This window comes from Phyllobates terribilis, unplaced genomic scaffold (assembly GCF_046119375.1).
Source record: "Phyllobates terribilis strain yellow unplaced genomic scaffold, ASM4611937v1 Scaffold_5__5_contigs__length_657084704, whole genome shotgun sequence".
NCBI classification, from domain to species: Eukaryota; Metazoa; Chordata; class Amphibia; order Anura; family Dendrobatidae; genus Phyllobates; species Phyllobates terribilis.
In genome coordinates, this window is record NW_027362765.1 from 408669321 (window position 1) to 408690874 (window position 21554).

Below are 21554 nucleotides of genomic sequence, written 5' to 3' on the forward strand. Positions count from 1 at the left end.
TGAGAGTTTCATAGAACAAACAAATGTAATGCTCCAGATTCTCAACTAGCTCAAAGGAAGGTCAATTTTATAGCTTCTCAAATCAGCCAAACCATTTTCAGCTGGGCTAACATACTTGTCCAAGGGTTTTCTAGGGTTTTCTAAACATCCATTAGCTTCTTACACGGTTAGCAAACACAATGTACCATTAAAACACTGGAGTGGTGGTTGTTGGAAATGGGCCTCTATACACCTATATAGATATTGCAATAAAAACAAGATGTTTGCAGCTAGAATAGTCATTTACTATTAACAATATTAACAATGTCTAGAGTGTATTTCTGATTCATTTAATGTTAGCTTCTTTGAAAAAAAATGTGCTTTTCTTTAAAAAATAATTAAATTTCTAAATGACCCCAAACTTTTGAACGGTAGTGTATATATATATGTTGTGGAATGCCTATATTAACAGGACGTTCAATGGACCCTCTTGTGCTGTATCATGCACTGCAGTCTGCCACATACCCTGTCTGCCTGCCTAACTCATGCTATCACCACTGAATATATGCAGCTGGATTAGTCTTCAAAAGGACTGTTAGTTGAGATGGATATATACAGTGCATTGTGAAAGTATTTGGCCCCCTTGAACTTTTCTACCTTTTGCCACATTTCTGGCTTCAAACATAAAGATATAAAATTCAAATTTTTTAGGGAAGAATCAACAACATGTGGGACACAATCGTGAAGTGGACCGAAATTTATTGGATATTTTAAACTTTTTTAACAAATTAAAATCTGAAAAATAGGGCGTGCAATATTATTCGGCCCCCTTTAGTTAATAATTTGTAGAGCCACCTTTTGCTGCGATTACAGCTGCAAGTCGCTTGGGGTATGTCTCTATCAGTTTTGCACATCAAGAGGCTGAAATTCTTGCCCATTCTTCCTTGCAAAAAAGCTCAAGCTCATTGAGGTTGGATGGAGGGCGTTTGTGAACAGCAGTTTTCAGCTCTTTCCACAGATTCTCGATTGGATTCAGGTCTGGACTTTGACTTAGCCATTCAAACACCTGGATACGTTTATTTTTGAACCATTCCATTGCAGATTTTGCTTTATGTTTGGGATCATTGTCTTGTTGGAAGATAAATCTCCGTCCCAATCTCAGGTCTTTTGCAGACTCCAACAGGTTTTCTTCCAGAATGATCCTGTATTTGGCTCCGTCCATCTTCCCATCAATTTTAACCATCTTCCCTGTCCCTGCTGAAGAAAAGCAGGCCCAAACCATGATGCTGCCACCACCATGTTCGACAGTGGGGATGGTGTTTTTTGGGCGTTGAGCTGTGTTTCTTTTACACCAAACATATTGTTTTGCATTGTGGCCAAACAGTTCGATTTTGGTTTCATCTGACCAGAGCACCTTATTCCACATGTTTGGTGTGTCTCCCTGGTGGCTTGTGGCAAACTTCAAACAAGACTTTTTATGGATATCTTTGAGAAATGGCTTTCTTCTTGCCACTCTTCCATAAAGGCCAGATTTGTGCAGTGTACGACTGATTGTTGTCCTATGGACAGACTCTCCCACCTCAGCTGTAGATCTATGCAGTTCATCCAGAGTGATCATGGGCCTTTTGGCTGCATCTCTGATCAGTCTTCTCCTTGTTCGAGATGAAAGTTTAGAGGGACGGCCGGGTCTTGGTAGATTTGCAGTGGTCTGATACTTCTTCCATTTCAATATGATAGCTTGCACAGTGCTCCTTGAGATGTTTAAAACTTGGGAAATCTTTTTGTATCCAAATCCAGCTTTAAACTTCGCCACAACAGTATCTCGGACCTGCATGGTGTGTTCCTTGGTCTTCATGATGCTCTATGCACTTGAAACAGAACCCTGAGACTATCACAGAGCAGGTGCATTTATACGGAGACTGATTACACACAGGTGGATTATATGTATCATTACCAGTCATTTAAGACAACATTGGATCATTCAGAGATCCTCACTGAACTTCTGGAGTGAGTTTGCTGCACTGAAAGTAAAGGGGGCCGAATAATATTGCACGCCCCACTTTTCAGTTTTTAATTTGTTAAAAAAGTTTAAAATATCCAATAAATTTCGGTCCACTTCACTATTGAGTCCCACTTGTTGTTGATTCTTCCCCAAAAAATTTGAATTTTATATCTTTGTTTGATGCTAGAAATGTGACAAAAGGTAGAAAAGTTCAAGGGGGCCAAATACTTTCACAATGCACTATATATATATGTTGTGGAATACCTACAGTATACTAACTATAAAAAAGCAAATCTCTCCCTAGCTCAGCAGCACCTCTCCCTACTCTGCCTGATTCTGGGGTAGACTGTAACGAGCATTGCAGTGCCAGGTCTTATATAGACCTGATGACGCTGTGTGGCCAGCCAATCACTGTAATGCCACAACCAACATGGCTACGGCATTACAGTGCGTGGCAGGCAATCCCTGCATGTTCATTGGCTCTCGAAAGAGCACCAAACATGCAGGGAGGGGACCCGAGTTCCCGCCCAAGCAACCCGGAAATACTCACCGAGCTTGTCGAGTACCGTGATGCTCGGGCGAGTACCGAGCAATGGCGAGCACGTTTGCTCATCACTAGTCTATAGCTTATACTCATCCATAGATGTATGAATTGTATGCACACAGATATCTGTATGAACATGGGTTAGTAATTAATTTCTACCGTAAGGCAGAAATTCAATTCAAGACTTACTATATTATACTATAAAAAAAACGAATATACTGGACGTGCTCATACAGATGAACTTTGTACATGGAATATAAGTGTTTTCCTAATTCTTCTGTCGTTCCATCATTCAGTGGAGGTTTTTATTCTCACAAGTAACCACAGAGCCATTTACTAAGGCCATGGTTTGGGGCAATCTATGCAGATATTATTCTGGTTGTTATGCTGATCATTGTGCTGTAAATTCGATCATTATAACAGATGCATGCTCTGAAGCTCATAGCAGGTGGCATAGGGTTAATTTAAGTGTTTCCATGGCAACAGCAATTTAATGAAAGATTGGGGCAAAAGCAATTAATCTGGAGGTCCATAAAGTTAAATAGCACATAGCCATTCACCAACACACTTATCAAGGAAAGATGGACAAACGGGAATTTAAAACATCTAAACAATTTAAAAGATAGAGACTAAGATAAAAACAAAATGAGCAAATATCCTGCAGTAAGCAAATAAATAAATAGTAATTGTACATATAAATTAAATAGTATGCTATTTTGTTCAAAAGAGCATAAAAACTATCCCACTGCGACAAGGTGTGCCTAATCAGGATGTTACTCAAAATAGACAGGGGCAGAGCAGAAACCAGACCTGACTGTTTAGATACTTGCTCATGAAAAGCTATATAAACAAAATGCACAGCCCAAAAACGGGGAGCCACACCCCTGTAAAAAAAAAATAAAGCAAAAACCAAAGAAATGAGCTGGAACACATGTTGGTATAAGTCCAATGTGTAGGTGCACGTTCACACTGTAGCATTACCAGACCTAACCTAGGATAAAAACAAAATGAGAAAATATCCTGCAGTATGTAAATAAATCAATAGTTATTGTACATGTAAATAAAATAGTATATTTTTATAAAAAGAGCGTAAAAGCCATCACAACATGACAAGGTGTGCCTAATCAGGATGTTCCTTATCACAAAATAGATGGGGCAGATCAGGCCCAGACTAGACTGTTTAAATACCTCCTAGTGGAAAGCTATATAGACAAAATGCACAGCCCAAAAAAGGGGGAGCCATGCCCCTGTATGTACAAGTACAAAAAAAACTAAAACAAAACCAAAGAAATGAGCCAGAACACATGTTGGTATACAGTAAGTGCAATGTGTAGGTGCACTTTCACACTCGGGCCATTACCAGACAGAACCATCTGAAAGAAACAGTCAATTTTTTCTTTTTCAACCATTGCTGTGTACTTTTGGATGTGTGCTTTGGGTATTGTCTTGCTGGAGGACCCATGATCTTTGACTCAAAACAATTTTCTTACACTGGGTAGGACATCTTGCTCTAATTCTCTGATTTCATGATTCCTGAGATACGGTCAAGGCCTTCAGTACCAGACGCAGCAAAGCAACCCCACAGAATTATGGATCCTCTACCATGTTTAACTGTTGGTAAGGTGTTATTTTCCTTATAAGCTTCATTGCGCCATCTGTAAACAAACTGTTGTTTTGCATTGTCAAAAAGCTCTATTTTTGTTTCATCTATGCACAGAACATTTTCCCAGAGGGATTGGAGTTTGTCATGGTACTTTTTGGCAATGATCAGTCATTTATATTTATGTATTTTTTTCAGCAATGGTTTCTTCCTTGGCCTTCGCCCATAAAGCTCTGGTTGGTTTAGTGTGCGGAATATGGTACTTGTTGAAACCATGACCCCAGAATGTTCCAGGTTGGCTTTCAGGTCTTTGGATGTTTGAGGTGGTGTTTTTTCCACCATTCGCACCAACCTTCGAAGACATCTCTTGTCAATTTTCCTCTTTCCCCCACATCCAGGGAGGTTCTTGTCGGTTCCATGCTTGGTAAACTTCTAAATAACATTGTGCACTGTTGGAACTGGGATACCAAGGTCTTTGGAGATGGCCTTATACCCTTTGGAAGTCTTGTGTTTGCTAATAATAGCAGTTCTGATATACTCAGACAGCTCCTTTGTCTTCACCATTGTGACAAAGGAACAGGGTCTATCATGCGGCTTTTTAAAACGCTGAAGTCATCATTCTCTGGATAAGTCATGTCACATGGGCACTGACAATTAATTACAGGTGAATCTCTTTAGTGATTTACCACAGGCGAGTCAAAATGTGTTTCCATACTAAATTAATGTAAAGGGTGCCAATACCAGTCTCATAGCAAACTCTAGGTTTTTCTATTTTTCCCTCCCATTGTTTTTTGTTTTAAATTATTGCTTACCATTTGCTCTTTTGTATTTAACACGAGTGCTCTATACAAAAAAACAGTTTCAGTTGATTCATTTTTTTCAGGTGATATTCCACATTATGGACTTAAACTTCATGGGTGCCAATAACGATGAGCAGGACTGTATCTGCTTAAACTCAAATATAGATGATGTCTGTTGAGCATATAAATTTGCTCACGAGCCGTGTTTGGGCTTGATGCTGATACTGTATATACATTTTCTGATGACGTCCATCACCAGGCACTCGAGACACAGAATTTGTATATTTTATGTTACTTCTCCAGATACTTACTCCTTCGTTTTATTCGCTGCATCTCGGTCACTATGGGAATAGGTTGTGCTCTATAGCTGACGTCATCATGTCTTGACAAGCCGGAAATGACGTCAGGGCTTTGATGCTTTCCAACGGGTAACATACTAGTGATGCGCCGGAAGTGACACGCTGGCAATGGCTTAATGTGCCTCACTGAAAGGATGTGACTTATGATGACGATCAGGAGTGAGAGGGTTGCCAGGCACATTAAGTCTATTTGAAATAGACTGCGAAACAGACCGCATATAGATAGAAGGCTCCATTTTAACCATTCAAATACGGAAGAGATCTTGATAAAGACTACTTGGAATCCCCTGATGATTCCGAATAGGGAGGAAACGCGTCGGGAGGTTGTCTTTGGGTAAGACACTATGGCCTTAAAATTAAAATATAATTAAAAAATAAAATTAAAATATTTCCTATCATCCGTAAAAGGATGATAGGAAAATACTATGCTCTCATTCCTGTGGAACCACTAAGACTTGTGTCGGATGCCTGTAATTTGGGTGAGACCATTCCTTTTATATACAATACAGAAACAAGGTATATATTGATTTTTAACCTTTTTGGAAATATGAGTCTTTAGATGTACCCAATACAAATTTATCTTGGTAGCATTTTGGTAGCATTTATACTGGATAGTCTGCAGAGTTGAGGCAGTACTGTCTGTTTTTTTTTAGTATGTGTCTTCTATTTGTTTGTTTTTTAACTTTTAAAGAGATTAATAAGTGTTGTTTTATACTCCTAACATTTGCTATAGCAGAATTAATTTTAGCCACTCTTTATCTCTTGAGTCAGGCACGTCCTTCTCTCAAAAATGTAATTTCCACCGAGTGAAGTATCCAATCAACATACAGTTTTAACAATACAGCTTATAAGTAATTAGCAATATAGAGAATACACAGCGTGATATCGGCTCTTGTGCACGGCTCCTAAACAAACTCTGCAAGTGAACATCCTTTTTAATTAAGTTTATTCTTTTGAAAAGTAAAATATATGGCCGGTGGGTACATAAAAAGGTTAGCCTAATAAATGCGGCCCTTTAAATGACTTCACTAGATAACGTAATTACAATGTGCATTGAATGCCATCTACTTAGCCAGAAGCTTAGATCTCTTTTTTTTAGTAAAAGGCCCTGTGGTTTAATTAAACTGGAATTCAGTAAGTTTGCCCTTTTATCTGTAAACATGCCATTTTGTTCAGGTTTATAATTTAAAATACTAAAGTTTTCTATTAGTCCGTGGCTTGGACTTACTCTGTGCTTTTTTTTTCAGGATCAAATAGGTAGTGGAAGACCAAAACAAATGAGAATACATCATCAGATAGCTACATTTAATTTTAGTGAGGTCTTTATTATGGGACAATTCCTATTAAAAAATACATACTGCAGTTTACATGCTGGCCAAAGAGTGCACACAGTAGGGTTACACCGTTCTCTGCAACTGTTTTTTTTCCTGGCTTTTTTGTATAGACTGTGACATGGTTGAGCAGAGTCATCTCATTGTCATTTAGGGATAGTGGATTTAATGTAAACCTGTCAGTAGCTTTTGGGTTAGGAAAATAAATATATTTCTGTGTATAAAATTAAAAGACAGATTCCAGAATATGTTTCTTACCACAAAGTGATGTTCCTTGTGATGCAGAAATCTATAGGTAAATTGGCCTTTAAATGCATCCAGGGCTGTGATGCATAGGTACTGCATAGAAATGGGTACATTTATTTCAGTGGAACTGAATGCTACTCGAATTGTACAAACAGCTGAATTCTGGAGAATAATTATTTTTTAGTAATTTGCTACGCATCCAACCGCAGACAGCATCTTGATAAACACTAGAGAACCGGCAAAAGTGTAAGGGTGTGTGGACGCCTTCACACGCTCTGCATCTCTTCCTAATAAAACAGGTACATGTGTAATACGTAATATGTACATTATGGTGAAATATTGAACGTGTGTTAGTATACTGTAACAAAATAATATAGCGAAAGAATAGAGTATAAGTGTAGGAATAAGAGAAGGTTAGCTAGATACCAGGGGTTCAGTAGAAGACAGGGGGCTCTGTAGTGTGAGGAGTAGATATAAGTTGTAGTTGTTGGCTCCAGGGCTTTTCCCAGTTGGGAGGGGGAGTGAAGTTATAAATAGAAGGACCACTTCCTGGTTTAGCCAGATCAGGGAATACAGTTAAATTAGTTGGAACATTTAAGCATGTGCAGGGATAACTGAGAGAAGTGGAGAAGTTCAGGGCCCTTGGGTGCTGAAGGTTAGCAGACATGCAGCGAGAAGAGAGGACACAGGAGAAGCAGACTAGGCCTGGAGCCTGAGGAAGTATGAGGAGCACGCTGAAGGGTAGCATATACAGTATGAGGACGTCCGCCGTTTTGCTCAGTGGGATGCTGAACCAGCAGAATAGTGGGTCAGGAAGCATGAAAACTGTATTGGAAGAGGAAGGCATTACAGAGCCTGAGGTAACAGAGAATGCAGGGAGAGCTCAGGATGAGCAACAGAAAAGGTGCTGTACTGTATCTGCTGTTGAAACTGTGACTGCTGTATTACATTGTGCTGTGACGATAACTGAACTGATGAATAAGTTGAGTAAAGTTGTTTTGATGTAAAAGAAAACAGAGTCTGAAAGTGATTGTCGGCCTGCAGCTGAATCTGGAATCCTAAAACTGATGGGATCCTCCAGGAAAACCGTGAGTGTTGTGCAGTACAGACAGACCACAAGACAGACTGGACATTATTTATTCTTTGTGAGGAGTCTGGGTGTGGGAGTACAGCAGCAGCCCCTCGCCACAACTACCACCCTGTACCCCCTCACAAAATGTTAAAGAGAAAAAAAGAAACATACTCACTGCACCCCTTATCTCTTTGGCCACCGCCGCTGAACCATACCTGCTGTCTGGTCCTCCACACCACTGTCGCATTGCAACTACAGCCCGTTGTTCATTCCTTGGTCTACTTGTGGCCAGAAGCCTAGAGTGAACACTGGGCTGGAGATGCGAAGCGACGGGTTTGTTGGGGACTGGACAGTCAAAAGGGAGCGGCCGGAGAGGTGAGTATAAGGATTTATTTTATTTCTAGTTTTTACATCTTACAGACCAAACAGCATAACAAGAGACATTAAATCTCCCAGGAATATCGTTGCAAACAAGCAAATTCGAGTTTTACTTGATCTGTTCATCTTCATTACTCCTCACCTAGCACCACTCCTGAGTGCTAGATTGACATGCCATCTCTGCCATTCTGGTGCCGTGAAATGAAATCTTGCATTTTTGCTCTTTTTGCATATGTGCAGTGCTCGCCCGTGGATTGTGCCTCCAGTCTTACAGGCTCTTTCAGATGAACTGAACATTCACAGTAAATCAACAGAAGGAAGAGCAGTGCACATGTGACGCGCCCCCTGGGCCAGTGCTGTAGTGCGGCGCACGTGTGCGCGGGGGAATACCCGGAGCCGGATCCGATGGGGGTAGTAGTCTCCGAGTGGCGGGGACCCGGTCCGTGCCCAGGGTGGTCAAACTAAGTGTGTGGCAGTCTTTGTAGATGTTGTTTAAGTGTCGACTACGCCACCCGTTGATTTGCAGTCGCAAGGCCGCCGCTGCAGAACAGTCCGCTGAGGCCGGTGGTATGTGTGCAGCAATGGTGGTATAACCCCCAACGGGAGAGGTATGGCCTCAGGGCAGCTGGTGTGGGTGAAGGGAGTGATAGAAAGGGCGTCCCGGTACCTTTAGTGCTGGTAGTGCGATGGAACACAGAGACTGATTGCAGTTTTCAATGCTTTACTCACAGATGTTATCAGTGTCAGTCCTGCAGGTGATGACGACCCGAGCCGTGCTGCGTCCACCAGGTACGGGGCTCGACCAACCCCCAGGCAGTTCCAGAGTGTGACCTTGAACTCCTTTCTCCGTTCCTTTCTCTGGCCGTCCCCACTAGGGACCCACCCATGTCCAGCTTCCTCGGGCCTTCTGGTGGCGAAACCTATCTCCGGTTTCCCTGACCCTATGTGGCGTGCCTTCGTGGTGAGTGTAGTGAGTGGTCGCGCCAAGACGTGGCCACGACCTCCGGTTCCTGGCTGAGGATAAGTGGCCTCCACCAGTTCGGGATCCGGTACCCTGATCTGCCAACCCTTCACCCGCTGACTCCTAGCGTGTTCGGGTTCCCTCTTCCTTCATGTCTCTGGGCCTTTCTCCAGGTTCCATTCCTTCCTTGTTCCTTGTTCCTTTCCTCTTGTCATTCTCTCTCTTGCTCCCTTCAGGAGCAGCACCCAGACAGGGCTGCTGCTCCCTGTCACTATTCTTCTCCTCTTCTTCTGTCTGACTGAACTGAACTCCTAAGATGGTGCCCACCTTTTATACTCCCTCTGACACCCGAGCCCAGGTGACTAGCCACCAATGGGCTCCTTCCTATGCCCAGAGTCCCTCCCCTCTCTGCTCCTGCACCACTGAGATATTCCTCCCCCCCTCCCACTCCAGCCAGGGACAGATGCTGTCGTACCTGCACATCTATCTGGTGGGAGTACCGTTGATCTGTCCCCCGGAAATGGGATGTATGTGGTGCATGCAGCTAACTGAGTTCTAGTCCACACTCCATCCTTACCCGGGAGTGGAATACCACACCTCTGGTTCGAGGTGCAATACCCCTGTAGCAGCCGAGCCCTCGGGGTGCTACATTCCCCCCTGGTAAACCACAGCACGTCCTCGGGCTGAAATAGAGTAAAAACAATTTTTAAAGTGTACGTACACATAAAACACATCAACTTTCATCCATCCCTTTATGGGAGGTTTTCTCAACAGCTGGCTAATGCCACCGGAACTCTTTTACAAAAACACTATGTAAAACTTTGGCATCATATCAAATTTCACACTAAGGCATTCTCAAATAAAACATTCTTGAATTCTCGGGTTCTTGGGATCTTGGGATCTGGCCGCTCTCAGTCTTCGGCCAGGTAGAGGGAAGGGATGACCGCTCTCAGTCCTCGGTCAGGTTAGGGATTAGGGCAAAAATAGGCAACAGTTCTCTTTCTGTCCCAACAGGGACCACACTCTTAGTGGAAACAGTCCCACAACAGTCCTTATACCCCGTCGGGTAACTGGCAACGTTTGAGCGGGAGCGGAGAGAGAGGAAAGTGCTGGATGGTGGCTGCACCTCCGGTTGGCAGGTCAGCGTGCGCCGGGTCAACTCCTCCTTCCACCCGGCGAGCACGTCTCGTTGCGCCCAGATCATCCTCCTGTTCAGCTCTTCCAGCGAGGCCTGCGCGTACTCCGGTTCTTCCTTCTGGAACACCGCTAGCAGCTCTGCAATCTGGTATGGCGGCTGTGGCGGTGAAGCTCTCCTCCGTATCCGACATCCTCCTCCCCCCTAGTGGACCGTGGCCTACCTTGCGATGATCCTCTTCCATAGGCCGCGGCTCTGCAGTGGATCGTCAGGGTTGAGGACCTTCCGTCGCGCTCCTGTGACGTCGGCGTCACTGGGCTCCTTCGAGGACCTTACGCAACGTCCGGACGTGAGGCGGGGCTTCAGTTCTCGCGGGCTTTCGGAGTCCACACCCCTCTTCTTCCCGCGCGGTGTTCTCAAGATGGCGCCCAATGGCGGGAAAACTCCACGGATGGCGGGAAGAAGGCAGAAGATGGCGTCGGATGGCGGGAATCGGCTCCGGATGGCGGGAAACGACTCCGGACGGCGGGAAACTTCACCACAGGTAAGTAAAAAGTCTCTTTTTCAGGCACGCAGTACCCGGTGGTTACGGGCACGAGATCCTGCCGACTACGCCAAAGTTGACGCGCCCTCTGGGCCAGTGCTGTAGTGCGGCGCACGTGTGCGCGGGGGAATACCCGGAGCCGGATCCGATGGGGGTAGTAGTCTCCGAGTGGCGGGGACCCGGTCCGTGCCCAGGGTGGTCAAACTAAGTGTGTGGCAGTCTTTGTAGATGTTGTTTAAGTGTCGACTACGCCACCCGTTGATTTGCGGTCGCAAGGCCGCCGCTGCAGAACAGTCCGCTGAGGCCGGTGGTATGTGTGCAGCAATGGTGGTATAACCCCCAACGGGAGAGGTATGGCCTCAGGGCAGCTGGTGCGGGTGAAGGGAGTGATAGAAAGGGAGTCCCGGTACCTTTAGTGCTGGTAGTGCGATGGAACACAGAGACTGATTGCAGTTTTCAATGCTTTACTCACAGATGTTATTAGTGTCAGTCCTGCAGGTGATGACGACCCGAGCCGTGCTGCGTCCACCAGGTACGGGGCTCGACCAACCCCCAGGCAGTTCCAGAGTGTGACCTTGAACTCCTTTCTCCGTTCCTTTCTCTGGCCGTCCCCACTAGGGACCCACCCATGTCCAGCTTCCTCGGGCCTTCTGGTGGCGAAACCTATCTCCGGTTTCCCTGACCCTATGTGGCGTGCCTTCGTGGTGAGTGTAGTGAGTGGTCGCGCCAAGACGTGGCCACGACCTCTGGTTCCTGGCTGAGGATAAGTGGCCTCCACCAGTTCGGGATCCGGTACCCTGATCTGCCAACCCTTCACCCGCTGACTCCTAGCGTGTTCGGGTTCCCTCTTCCTTCATGTCTCTGGGCCTTTCTCCAGGTTCCATTCCTTCCTTGTTCCTTGTTCCTTTCCTCTTGTCTTTCTCTCTCTTGCTCCCTTCAGGAGCAGCACCCAGACAGGGCTGCTGCTCCCTGTCACTATTCTTCTCCTCTTCTTCTGTCTGACTGAACTGAACTCCTAAGATGGTGCCCACCTTTTATACTCCCTCTGACACCCGAGCACAGGTGACTAGCCACCAATGGGCTCCTTCCTATGCCCAGAGTCCCTCCCCTCTCTGCTCCTGCACCACTGGGATATTCCTCCCCCCCTCCCACTCCAGCCAGGGACAGACGCTGTCGTACCTGCACATCTATCTGGTGGGAGTACCGTTGATCTGTCCCCCGGAAATGGGATGTATGTGGTGCATGCAGCTAACTGAGTTCTAGTCCACACTCCATCCTTACCCGGGAGTGGAATACCACACCTCTGGTTCGAGGTGCAATACCCCTGTAGCAGCCGAGCCCTCGGGGTGCTACATTCCCCCCTGGTAAACCACAGCACGTCCTCGGGCTGAAATAGAGTAAAAACAATTTTTAAACTGTACGTACACATAAAACACATCAACTTTCATCCATCCCTTTATGGGAGGTTTTCTCAACAGCTGGCTAATGCCACCGGAACTCTTTTACAAAAACACTATGTAAAACTTTGGCATCATATCAAATTTCACACTAAGGCATTCTCAAATAAAACATTCTTGAATTCTCGGGTTCTTGGGATCTTGGGATCTGGCCGCTCTCAGTCTTCGGCCAGGTAGAGGGAACGGATGACCGCTCTCAGTCCTCGGTCAGGTTAGGGCAAAAATAGGCAACAGTTCTCTTTCTGTCCCAACGGGGACCACACTCTTAGTGGAAACAGTCCCACAACAGTCCTTATACCCGGTCGGGTAACTGGCAACGTTTGAGCGGGAGCGGAGAGAGAGGAAAGTGCTGGATGGTGGCTGCACCTCCGGTTGGCAGGTCAGCGTGCGCCGGGTCAACTCCTCCTTCCACCCGGCGAGCACGTCTCGTTGCGCCCAGATCATCCTCCTGTTCAGCTCTTCCAGCGCGGCCTGCGCGTACTCCGGTTCTTCCTTCTGAAGCACCGCTAGCAGCTCTGCAATCTGGTATGGCGGCTGTGGCGGTGAAGCTCTCCTCCGTATCCGACATCCTCCTCCCCCCTAGTGGACCGTGGCCTACCTTGCGATGATCCTCTTCCATAGGCCGCGGCTCCGCAGTGGATCGTCAGGGTTGAGGACCTTCCGTCGCGCTCCTGTGACGTCGGCGTCACTGGGCTCCTTCCAGGACCTTACGCAACGTCCGGACGTGAGGCGGGGCTTCAGTTCTCGCGGGCTTTCGGAGTCCACACCCCTCTTCTTCCCGCGCGGCGTCCTCAAGATGGCGCCCAATGGCGGGAAAACTCCACGGATGGCGGGAAGAAGGCAGAAGATGACGTCGGATGGCGGGAATCGGCTCCGGATGGCGGGAAACGACTCCGGACGGCGGGAAACTTCACCACAGGTAAGTAAAAAGTCTCTTTTTCAGGCACGCAGTACCCGGTGGTTACGGGCACGAGATCCTGCCGACTACGCCAAAGTTGACGCGCCCCCTGGGCCAGTGCTGTAGTGCGGCGCACGTGTGCGCGGGGGAATACCCGGAGCCGGATCCGATGGGGGTAGTAGTCTCCGAGTGGCGGGGACCCGGTCCGTGCCCAGGGTGGTCAAACTAAGTGTGTGGCAGTCTTTGTAGATGTTGTTTAAGTGTCGACTACGCCACCCGTTGATTTGCGGTCGCAAGGCCGCCGCTGCAGAACAGTCCGCTGAGGCCGGTGGTATGTGTGCAGCAATGGTGGTATAACCCCCAACGGGAGAGGTATGGCCTCAGGGCAGCTGGTGCGGGTGAAGGGAGTGATAGAAAGGGCGTCCCGGTACCTTTAGTGCTGGTAGTGCGATGGAACACAGAGACTGATTGCAGTTTTCAATGCTTTACTCACAGATGTTATCAGTGTCAGTCCTGCAGGTGATGACGACCCGAGCCGTGCTGCGTCCACCAGGTACGGGGCTCGACCAACCCCCAGGCAGTTCCAGAGTGTGACCTTGAACTCCTTTCTCCGTTCCTTTCTCTGGCCGTCCCCACTAGGGACCCACCCATGTCCAGCTTCCTCGGGCCTTCTGGTGGCGAAACCTATCTCCGGTTTCCCTGACCCTATGTGGCGTGCCTTCGTGGTGAGTGTAGTGAGTGGCCGCGCCAAGACGTGGCCACGACCTCCGGTTCCTGGCTGAGGATAAGTGGCCTCCACCAGTTCGGGATCCGGTACCCTGATCTGCCAACCCTTCACCCGCTGACTCCTAGCGTGTTCGGGTTCCCTCTTCCTTCATGTCTCTGGGCCTTTCTCCAGGTTCCATTCCTTCCTTGTTCCTTGTTCCTTTCCTCTTGTCTTTCTCTCTCTTGCACCCTTCAGGAGTAGCACCCAGACAGGGCTGCTGCTCCCTGTCACTACTCTTTTCCTCTTCTTCTGTCTGACTGAACTGAACTCCTAAGATGGTGCCCACCTTTTATACTCCCTCTGACACCCGAGCCCAGGTGACTAGCCACCAATGGGCTCCTTCCTATGCCCAGAGTCCCTCCCCTCTCTGCTCCTGCACCACTGGGATATTCCTCCCCCCCTCCCACTCCAGCCAGGGACAGACGCTGTCGTACCTCCTGCACATCTATCTGGTGGGAGTACCGTTGATCTGTCCCCCGGAAATGGGATGTATGTGGTGCATGCAGCTAACTGAGTTCTAGTCCACACTCCATCCTTACCCGGGAGTGGAATACCACACCTCTGGTTCGAGGTGCAATACCCCTGTAGCAGCCGAGCCCTCTGGGTGCTACACATGCGCTTGGAAAGGCACAAGTGGAGCTTGCTTAAGATTTGACAGATAATCCCCATGAAATAGCAGGTGGGTATGATATACTAAATTAACATGAGAATGAAGAGGGAGAGGCACACGCACCACCTATGCATACATCCGCCTCTTTAAGCCTAATTTTTATACAATTCCAAAGTGAATTTCACCTACAAAGGAACATTGCTTTTAGAAAAGAAAGGTTTGCTGAAACTTGTCTTTTGATTCCCTAAACATGAATGCATTTAGTCTTCCTGGCAGGTTTCCTCTTTAGTACCACATCTCCTGATATAATGTTGTACTCAGGGCCGGCCTTTGGGGCGTGCCAGCTGTGCAACTGCACAGGGCGCCTCAAACTTGAGAGTGAAGGGGGGCGCTGCGCTGGCTCCCTCCCCGTCGGTATTTTTCTTATGGAAGAGCAGAGAGGGAGCGCCCAGCGTTTCTTCTGTGCTCAGGCGCCGGCGCCCCCTCTCTGCTCTGAAATGTCCGGCCGGGACCCGGGCGCGCTGCACTCTCTCCTCCTCACACACTTACCCCCAGCGCTGGAGACAGTGCGGGAGGCGCCGCCTGCAGCATCTCTCGTCTCCTTCCATTGGCGCGGGCACGGCACTGTGACGTCACACAGCTCAGACACAGTGCCGCGCCGGGGATGCTGCAGGCAGCTCAGCTACAAAGTGGTGGTGACTGGTGAGTGCTGTGCTGCTGAGCCTGATATGATGAACAAACTTGAATAAAGACGTTAACAATAAGGTGCAGACAGACAGACATCCCCCCAATGTCCCCATTGCCACCCTGTGAGTCAGCCATTGCAAAACTACGACTCCCATCATAAATGGACAGCCTTTGTTGGTAGAAGATCAGTTCCCTGACTATCTGTTCTTTGTTGCTGCATTATAATAAAAAGATGAAGAATATTTAGAATATTTAAGTTTCAATAATAATAGTGTTATTATTATATACATTTTTCAGTTTAATTATGGGCCCCAAAAAACTATCAGGAGCACAAAATCGAAAACGAAAAGCACTTAAAGAAGTTGAAGACAAAAAATGTGCAGAGTCTTTCAAAAAGCTTTTTCAGAAATCCAGCGACCAATGCTCTTCTAAAGAGACAGCTGCAGAACAATATGAAAGTGTAGCGACACATAGAGAAGGTCCAATAGAAATCGATTTGGATGAACCTTCCACGTCAGGACAATTTTCAAACCCTGATGGCTCTCTAAACGATGAATCAGAGATAGCAGAGGATCCTCAATTTTTAGAAAATTTAACTGAAAATGTTGAAAATCCAGAGGAACATTCTGCAGCTGACACAGGCACTGGTCACCAGGAAACTGATATCCCAGAATTTCCAAGCAATCAAGATCTAATACTGATTGACACTGATCCCGCTCTATGGCCTTCATTGACTACCAAAGTTATAGATCATGTTGTGGAAACTGGGCCTGTTCATATAACAGATATGGAGTTTAAAAAAGATTCAAATGACCGTCACTTTTCTGCTAAATTCTATAAGAGAGTTTTGGTTAATGGACAACACTGCAAGAGACAGTGGTTGGTTTACTCAAAATCTGCAAACAAAGTATTCTGCTTTTGTTGTAAATTATTTGATAGAAAACCAAGGTCATCTCTTGCTTTAGATGGATCTCAAGACTGGCAACATATATCATCTATATTAAAATCACACGAGTCCTCACCAAATCATTTTTTAGCAGAACGTAAATGGTTGGAGACTCAGGTTCGGCTCAAGACGAATACAACAATAGATTCCAACATGCAAACTCTTATGAATAGAGAAAGACAACACTGGAGAGGAGTGTTGGAAAGGCTTGTATGTATTATTCAATTTCTTGCAGAACGCAATTTGGCATTCAGAGGAAGTTCTGATCGTCTTTTTACCCCCAATAATGGAAACTTTTTGGGGTTTGTGCAGGTACTTGGAAAGTTTGATAGAGTGATGTCAGAACACCTGCATCGTGTTGTCTCCAAAGAAATATCAGACCACTATTGTGGTAAAACTATTCAAAATGAAATTATTGCTCTGATGGCAAGCCAAGTCATTAACCACATTGTAACGCGCTGCAACCAGGCTAAATATTACTCTATAATACTAGACTGCACCCCTGATTTAAGCCACAAGGAGCAAATGTCATTTACCATTCGCTTTTTGGATGAAGTATGTGGCATATACACAATTAAGGAACATTTTATTGGATACAAAAATGTTGTAGACACAACAGGAAAGGGATTGACCGATGCCCTTCTTGACTTTCTGAGTGAGAAAAATTTAGATATTACTAATTGTCGTGGTCAAGGCTACGATAATGGTGCCAATATGGCAGGAAAACACAACGGTGTTCAAGTTCAAATTTTAGAGAAAAATTCTCGTGCTGTCTTTGTACCATGTGGATGCCATTGTCTTAATCTTGTGGTTGGAGATGCAGCAAGATCTAGTAAAGACTCAAAGGACCTTTTTGGTTTAATCCAGTGTATTTATGTTCTTTTTTCTGGCTCTGTTAAAAGGTGGAAAATCTTGACTGACCATATTTCAGGTCTGACTTTGAAACCCATGTCTACTACAAGATGGGAATGCAGAATAGACTGCCTTAAACCCTTTCGTTATCATTTAGGAGACATACATGAGGCACTAATTGCACTATCTGAGGAAGAGAGAGTTGAGCCAAATGTATCTTTTGAAGCCAAGACTCTTGCTCAGAAGATTACGGACTTTAAGTTTATCATGTCGTTTATCATTTGGTATGACATATTGTTTCAAATAAATATCGTAAGTAAAGCCATGCAAAGACAAACTTCTGATCTCAGTACAGTGACAGAACTAATTCACAAGTGTCTAGAATTTATTAGAAACTTTCGTGAAAAAGGATTTGACATGGCACTGCAGAGTGCAAAGGAGATTGCTGAGAATTTGAATTTGGAGCCAGTGTTTAGGCCAGAAAAGCGCATCAGAGTGAAGAAAGCTAGTTTTAGTTATGAAGGACGGGACGAAGCAATAACAGACCCGCAATCTAAATTCAAGGTAGATTTTTTTTTCGTTTTAGTAGACACAGCGTCAGCATCATTGGAGGAGCGCTTCAAACAATTAGAAAACCATAACGGAGTATGGGGATTCTTATACAACATAAAAAATAATAGTTTTTCTAGAGAAGACCTGACAAGAAGTTGCCTAAATCTACAAGCTGCATTGGTTAGTGGAACTGAATCTGACGTAAACGGAGAAGAGTTGGCCCAGGAATTCTACCACATTCAAAGTCTTTTACCTAGTGATACCATAAATCCTCTTGATGTGCTAAACTTCATAAACAAAAATAGTCTGACTGACACTTTCCCCAATCTGTGGGTAGCACTTCGTATTTTGCTGACAATTCCTGTCACGGTGGCTTCAGGAGAACGTAGCTTTTCCAAATTAAAACTGATAAAAACTTACTTGAGGTCGTCAATGTCAGATGACAGACTAACAGCTTTAGCAGTCCTGTCCATTGAAAATGACATTCTTCAGAGTCTGGACATGACCACCACTATCGATGAGTTTGCAAGAACAAAAGCCCGAAAAGTTATTTTCTAAGCACATTCATTTGGGACTCTTTGCAATGCACTTTGAATGTGTATTTTATGGTTGAAATTGATTGTTTCAGAAATAAAAATTGTACCTGTTCAAAACACTTTATACTTTATAATGACCGTCTGTTCAACTTTTGTTGCTTGTTATTACTTGATCATTTGATTAATAAAAAATGCACTTGTTGTTTTCACCTACATGAGTTTAATTTTTTTTCTTTGGGGGGGGGCGCCAAGAGGGATTTCGCACAGGGCGCCATATACCCTAAGGCCGGCCCTGGTTGTACTTCACTAATTGCATCAGAAATGTTTCTAGTTATTTCACTCTAAACTTGTTTTCCAGCTTTCTAGTCTTCTGAAATTTCAAATTTTATTGTTGTATTGAACTAAAAATATATGTTGGACTATCATGTGTAGTGGATTGTCAAACGTCAGATAAAATTAATTGATACATTCCCCTAATCTAACTTAATCGATATCAATATAACTCAATACAGAATGCCTTAGCACAAATTTACAACTTTAAGCTCCTATGTCTAAAATGAGGATCTATATGATATACAGTGCCTTGAAAAAGTATTCATATCCTGCGAATGTTTCCTCATTTTTTCACGTTACACCCACAAACTTAAATGTATTTTATGTGATATACCAACAATAAGTAGCACGTATTTGTGAATTGTAAAGGAAGTGATTCATTGTTTTCTAAATATTTTACAAATATAAATGTGAAAATTGTGACGTGCTTTCCTTGGTATTCAGCCCCCCCCCCCCCCCCGAGTTAATACTTTTTAGGCCCACCTTTCCATGCAATTACTGCTGTAAGTATGTTGGGGTCTGTCTCTACCAGCTTTGCACATCTAGAGGATTAAATTTTTGCTGCCCATTCTTCTTTGCAAACTAACCCTTGCTTAATGAGATTGGATGGAGGTGTCTGTGAACAGCAATTTTCAAGTCTTGCCACAGATTCTCAATGGTGCTTTGGTCTAGACTGTGGCTGGGCCATTCACACATATGAATATGATTTTTAATCCATTGGATTGTAGCTCTGGCAGTATGTATTGGGATGTTGTACTGCTGGAAGATGAATCTAGGACCCAGTCTCAAGTCTTTTGCATCCTGTAACAGGTTTTCTTCCATGATTGCCCTGTATTTAGCTCCAGCCATCTTCCAATGAACTCTGACCAGCTTCTCTGTCCCTGCTAAAGAAAAGCATCCCCACACCATGATGCTGCCACCACTATGTTTGACGGTGAGGATGGTAGTTTCAAGGTGATGTGCAGTGTTAGTTTTGTACCATACAGAGCGTTTTGCATCTAGCCCAAAAAATTCTACTTTCACCTCATCTGACCAGAGCTCCTTCTTGCATATGCTGACTGTGTCACCTATGTGGCTTTTTGCATACTGCAAATGGGACTTCTTATAGCTTGCTTTAAAAATGGCTTTCTTTTTGCCACTCTTCCATAAAGGCCAGATTTGTGGATTATACGATGATTAGTTACCCTGTGGACAGATTCTCCCACATGAGCTGTGGATCTCTGCAGCCGCTCTACAGTAGAGTGACCATGGGCTTTTTGGGTACTTCTCCATATAGTGCTCTCCTTACTTGGGATATAAGTTTAGGTGAATGGCCATGTCTTGGTAGGTTTGCAGCTGTGTCATACTCCTTCCATTTTTGAATGATGGATTGAACAGTGCTCTGTGAGATGTTCAGAGCTTGGGCTATTTTTGTTAAAACCTTAACGCCTAACCCTGCTTTACTTGTTTCCATACATTTATTCCTGACCTGTCCGGTGTGTTCCTTGGTTTTCATGTTGTTGTTTGATCCCTAATGTTCTCAAACAAACCTCCGAGGCCTTCACAGAACAGCTGCAGTTATATTGAGAATAAATTACACACAGGTGGACTCAAGTTACTAATTAAGAGACTTCTGGAGGCACTTGGTCACTGAGGATTTTTAGATTTAGAGGTATCAAACTACAGGGGGCTGAATACAAATGCACCTCACAATTCAGATTACATTTAAAAAAAAAATGGAAAACTATGTACCAGTTCTTTTACACTTCACAAATACTTGCTACTTTGTGTTGGTATAGAACATAAAATTCCAATAAAATGCATTTACATTTGTGGGAGTAGCGTGAAAAAATGTACTAAAGTTCATGGGGTATGAATACTTTTTCAAGACACTTTATATATTGTAAATGAAACAATAAGTGTATGGTAAAATGCTGACCGAAATAATCTGCAGTACCTCTTACAAAGATCTAAAGCTGACATACAAATGTAGAGTAAAAGGTGAAAAAGCAGCACCATGGAAGATGTGGTTAAATATGCTAAGTGTGGAACTGATCATTCAGCTCAACCAGAATAAAGACGTTTGCAATTGAAAAAATAAGAAAAATGGTGTCACTCACCGCTTCTGTATAAAAGTCTAAAAATGTATTTACTACATTAAAATGATTGGCATAAAGAACTGATGATGGCCGTTTCGCTCCTACCTGCGCTTCAACGGGTCCGAGACAAGAATTTAGGTGCAGGCGCAAAATGGCCGTCATCCATTCTTTATGCCAATCATTTTAATGTTGTGAATACATTTTTGGACATTTATACAGAACCGGTGAGTGACACCATTTTCCTTATTTTTTCAATGACTTACAAATGTGTTTGCAGAAAAAAAAAATGTATATATATGGGAAGAAGGAAAAAAAAAATCTAGCATTCATGCATGTGCAATGTATATACAGTATGTGTGCGTAATGAATATATATAGGTGTTATTTATATGCATATTTATTATATTCTTTTGTATAAGTGTATTTGTGTGTACTATGTATATTTATATAAGTGTGCGTAATGTGTAAATGCATGTGTAATGCATATGCATGTGCAAGTTTTATTTTTGTGTGTGTATATGTGTGCTTTACGTAAATATACATGTGTGTGTATATATTGCACATGTATGTGTGTATGTTCTTGAGATCAGTAGGGGCCTTAGTTATCTGAGCCCCAGCAATCGATGACCTATCACCTTTCCTGTGAGTAGGTGATACATTATTATGGTGAGACAACCCCTTTAAAGTCAAACATGGACCCTTGATTGTCCCGTCTGCAGCACTGATCATAGTCACATTCTGGTATGACAATTGGAAACAGTGATACATAATCAGATCATGTATCTCACACTCTACAGTGCTTAAAAATTCTTAACTAATCAAATTATCCTTGCAAATTTTTCCTGGAATATGATTTGCTACAATCTCCAAAGTGTAACATGGTTCAGTA